At 38.1% G+C, this 5382-nt stretch overlaps 1 pseudogene; it reads left to right on the forward strand.

Moving 5' to 3' along the window:
- The first annotated feature begins 4644 nt into the window (after positions 1-4644).
- LOC142108047 (U2 spliceosomal RNA) lies at positions 4645-4740 on the forward strand (annotated as a pseudogene).
- Positions 4741-5382: the final 642 nt, after the last annotated feature.

Below are 5382 nucleotides of genomic sequence, written 5' to 3' on the forward strand. Positions count from 1 at the left end.
TTATTTTTTAATAATGATCTTGATAGAAGCTGAAACTGTTTATTTATTTTTTATCTGGAAACCACAGTTACCAATCACACCTTAAATGTAACCTGCTGAATATGATGCTTTGTGGCTGGGGACACGGTGGCCAATGTTAGTTTTTCCTGCCTGTTAGGCATTATGTGTGGCACATTAGAGAGGGTCAGCACTGCAGCAAATACATTGGTGAGGTTCAGCAGCAATACATTGTAGAGGAGACAGCAATGGCAGCATCAGAACTTATTAGACGGACAGCGTCATAATCAGTAGACATTATTTAACAGACTATGAGACAACACCCAAGTGTGATACATGTGTTCCACAGCTGCAATTTTAAAATATGGTTGATGGGCAGCAGAGAAGACAGGGTTATAAAGTCAACAATATAATTATACAACTTCTGAAATGTAGACAGTATTTATTAGGTTGACAAATCAAATGTAGACAGTATTATGCCTAACTCTATCCCTGTCCCTATTTCAAACCCTGCCCTAGACCTGTCCATGTCCTTCACCCTAACCCTATACTAAGGTCGCCATTTGAATTGTCTACTATGTGAATTAGTGACCTAATTAAACTGTTGACACCTGAATTGCCGACTTTTACACAAGCTGATAGACCAAGGCCAAAATTTAAAATATTGCAATACGACACTGTCCTTAGATTATATGTTAAAAATGACATGCACATAGTGTAACAAACCAAGCACTGGTTGTTGGTCGATAAACTGGACAGAATAGATAGCAGTTTAAGGTTTTAGTTTTTTTACAAATCATCAACACTAATACTACTACCCATTCCCACATATCCAAATGGCTGAGGACTTTTCAAAGGCGGCTGCTCTACTAGTACAGTGCCTGATTCTGAAACCTCAGGCTCACTTTTAGCACTCAGATACCCTCCTTAGAATCCTGAGGAGAGCCAGTGGGTGCCCAAGTTCTTATTCAACCTCAATGTTATCCTCAGGAATTGAGTTGTCTGTTTTTGAGGGGTCAGTAACAGACGTACACTCTGAGTAACAAGGTGGTGCAGACGAAGTTGTGAAAAATGCACGACCGCGTTGGGCACTCTTTTTTGGAATGGTCATTCTAATAGGGATTGTCACAGGAATGAAGATCAGTGTCTAGGTCTCTAATTCTGTAAAGAAATTTTCCATTATTTATTTTCCTAGATATAAAACATGCGATCCTTTATTTATTTTTTAGTAAAGATCTTGGTGTAAGCTCAAACTGGTTGATTATTTATCTGGAAACCAGTTACCAATCACACCTTAAATGTAACCTGTTGAATATGGTGCTCTGGACTGGTCAGTGATAGCCTAAAAGTCCATGGAGCAGACCTGATTGATTCATTTGATGGCCTTCTAATCAACGTGATGTAAGAATTTATCCAAAATACCAGGGCCCCCAGCACCTTCTGCCTTAAATATTGGGAAGTTGTGTTAGTTTGAGGGTCTCTCAATAAAATGAGACTAAAAAACTATTAACAGTAAAACTATTTGAACTAAAAATTATATTTTCTTCCTTATCTTCGCAGCTCAATAAACCACTTCAGTAGTAGATGTAAAAGTAATTTACTAAAATACTTTTCCATGTTTTCTATTTACATATACACACACCATCTACCCCAGATGAGTCAGGTGGTTTTCCAATTTCATACATGGCTGTCACTTACACTGTGGAAGTCAGTCTGTAAACCTATGCCTATGAATATTACACTATTACACTTATAATAAAAGTGATGCTATTTTTTTTTGGTGAATTTCTAGTTGAAGCTGATAACATATTGTAAGCAATGGAGATCTCACCAAGTTAGACAAATTGTTAGGCAAAAAGTGAAAGGATCCCAACTGGTTTTCTTAAAGGTTCAACTTCAGGATATAATAATGGAAATATTTATAAAGAATGGAATAGGATACTTGATTTAATGCTTCTTTGAGCTAATCAAAATAATTATATTGTAGAAAAGGAGACCTTTGAAAGAAAGAGAAATATCTGAATATATTAGATTTCAAATTATAATCTAAAAAATCCAATTAACCAAACATATACAATTACTTTCCAGTTTACATAATCGTTACATTAATAATCTACACAATCTGAAAATGTGCGGTATCTGCTGGTACAAAAATATTGCAAATTTAAGATTAAATCTTTTTGCCTAACATGGCTCTCTCAGGGTGAAATAGATTTTGTAAGCTGGTTAGTTAATATGAAGAGTCAGTAAGTCTCCATGGTATGTTCTGAACTGAACCCACAAACGGAGTTCAGTTGGTATTTTTGAATTGAAAGAATACCCCTTACACAAGGATCACATATAAATCTGTAGCTGGGTAGGATCTGTAAGAAAATGTAAATATTGTAACAAAATTATGAGAACTCTTAAAAATAGAAAATTTACTTTTTTTTTTAAATGAACTTAATTTTCAAAAAGTAGTTTGTAACTATTTGTATTGTTTTAGAGTCAGTTAACCTCATTACATTATATACGTTTCAGGTTTTATTGGTAACTTTAGCTTGAGAGAAATTATCCAACTGCTCAAAATCTTTTACCATTTCCCTTCTAAGGATTTGTATTAAAACTCCTTTCTAAGCTGTATAGTATTTACACTAAACATTTATACAATCATCTAGTGCTTTAAAAAAAAAATATTGCAAGGTTGACTCATTCAAGATGGAACAGTGGCGGATCAAGGGGGGGGGGGCGATCGGGGCGATCAGCTGCACACTGTGCATGTCCGTTCGGTAGTGACAGTGTGCTGCCCGGCTGCTTTGAATGTGTGTTAAACACAATCAGAGCAGCGGGGCAGCACACTGCCACTGCTGAACGGACCTGCACATACTGTGCAGCCGCCGGCAACATTAGACATCAGAAAGGGGGCGGGGCCTAAATCCCCCCCCTCCCTAAAATCGCCCCATGTAGGACGAATGTCTAGATCCACCCCTGAGATGGAATCTCTCAGGCTAACAAGGTCACTTTTTAAGGTGTAATGGAATTTGGAAAACTGGTAGCTGAATTCTCTGAAGGTAACTATTTTAATATCATAGAGTCCTTGATTAACACAGTTAGTCCATTCTAAATTTGTATTCAATGTTAGCTTAGTTATTAAACCTTTATCACACATTTGGTATTGGTATTGGTATTGGTACTGCTACCCCATCATTATCACTTCCCTGTACTCTGATATTTTAATGGGTAGGAACACATTTTTTACTTTATATCAAAATAATTGGCCATCATGGTCATATTATTTAGTCACGGTTAAATAAGAAAACATATTCATTCTCTATTTTCCTAGTTTGTGGAAGCACATAATTCTTAAGAGTTTTGATTTGTCAAATATTTTATATTTGAGGTGAAGAAATCCTCTTAAATTATTAATTAAAACTTATTGTATAAAAATAATCTAAATACCTTGTTTTAGTCAATAATAACCTTATATGGCCATACATTTTCAAAACCCTTTTTTAATAAACTCAGTTCTGGTCTGCAGAATCATACCTGAGTATTCTATATCTCTAATGCTGGTATTACAATATGTATACATTCATGCACACACTCCATTTTTATTTTTATAGTTCTTATTTATTCCAAAAAAAGTGCTAAGTACAACTCTCCATTCTTAGATAAAAGATGCAACAAGTGTTTTACAAATTGTGCCTGATTTTCCCTGGCAAGATAATTTTATGTGAGCTTTGATAGTCATTCAATCCCTTCACACAACTATTAAATATGAAAAGGGTTTCTAAGCTTTTAAATAATTTTGTCTTTAGATAGTACACTGGATGACTCCCATAAAATATTTTATTTGGGAGTTTATTTTACTCATGCATTCTTACCCATAAGTATTTTACATTTTTAGATAAGGTTTTGTTACAAACTTGCATAACATCTATGGCAACTATTTCCACCATAATTTTGCAAACCATCCTAAGGATAGTTGGGAGAATAAATAATTTCACAATAATAATCCTTTTAATGGGGACATCCAATTGTACAAAATATACATAGAGAATATTATTTAAATTCCGAGTTTCTGTGTCCAAATTAAGAAACTCAGTTTGAATGCCAGGCAAGAAGGGCGGCTTCCTGATTTTGTGAATATCTCTCATTTTAAAATTGATAGGGAGTCTTGGTTACAAAATTATAAAAGTTTATAAAGAAATGATAATGAGCTTGGAATATAACTACAATAGAAGGGGTTGGTTTTACAGGGGATCCACACACACAGTGAGATTGTGCTTATGCTGATCTACCAGCAGGGGGCTTCAAAAAGTTTTCACACCTTAATTAAACAAAGGGAAAAATAGAGGTCACAGTGAATTTATTTAATTAGCCAAGAAACAACAATGACCTCTTTCTGGGGGCTGAGAAATTCATAGTAAAAATTAATTACATTTATGCTTACAAAACAAATCAGTAGCATTTGGAGTAGACAATATTGTTATGGACCAATCATTGACTTCCCACTCATCTGTTCTTGCCCCTATATAACCCAGGGTGTTCTGTCTTTGCCTTGTGAAGAATTGAATGTGTAACAACTACAACTTCAGCAAAGGAGACTAGACTTTTCTAAACTCTTTCCCTTCTAATCTACAAGTAATCAGGTAAGTCTGCATAGATTTCGCTTCTCGGCCTTTTGGCTAAGATCAAGTGTAGCATCTGTTATCAGTTTACCAACTACCCGGTGGAGGTTATGCTGATTGTGTCTAATCCTATAGCGCAATCTAACATCGGTGAGGGGCTGATGTAGACTCTGCTGCATGGTGCACTTGTCTCTCTCCTGCCCAAAACCCAGAGGACAGTACCTGATTGTGGCTCATCCGATAGCACAATCTAACCCTGGTGAAGAACTTTTGAGACTTGTGTTTCCCGATCGACGCCAGTCAGGAGCAAGAAGACTGACCCCGGGGAAGAAGCGCTGCTGACCCCTGCCTGCCGGGAAGGCGGCGCTGGAAGCACCTGCAGCTGAAGTAGCCTTCCTCTCCTCGGGGCCTGCTCCAGCGGAAGAAGCGCCTCCTCTTCAGTGGAAGTCCCTGCTCCTCTCTACCCAGCGGGAGGATATCGGCACTGCTCCCTCCACCCCGGAAGACCAGCCTCTCTGCCTCAGGAAGAGCCAGGACGATGGCCTCAGCTACTGCAGCTCCTGCCTCCACCCCTGCTCCTGCGAAAAAGGGAGGAAAGACCACCGCACCGAAGCCTCTCCCCGTGGCCAGAACCTCTGCCTCCACTGCCCCTGCAACTGCTGAGCAAGGGAAGCCCAGCCAGGACACCCCCCAGGAGACTCCCACTCTGGAACCCTGGATGAGGCAGACCGTCGTCCTGAAGTTAAAGGAGGTGGAAGGAAGGGTCCCAGACATG

This window comes from Mixophyes fleayi, chromosome 11 (assembly GCF_038048845.1).
Source record: "Mixophyes fleayi isolate aMixFle1 chromosome 11, aMixFle1.hap1, whole genome shotgun sequence".
Lineage (NCBI taxonomy): Eukaryota > Metazoa > Chordata > Amphibia > Anura > Limnodynastidae > Mixophyes > Mixophyes fleayi.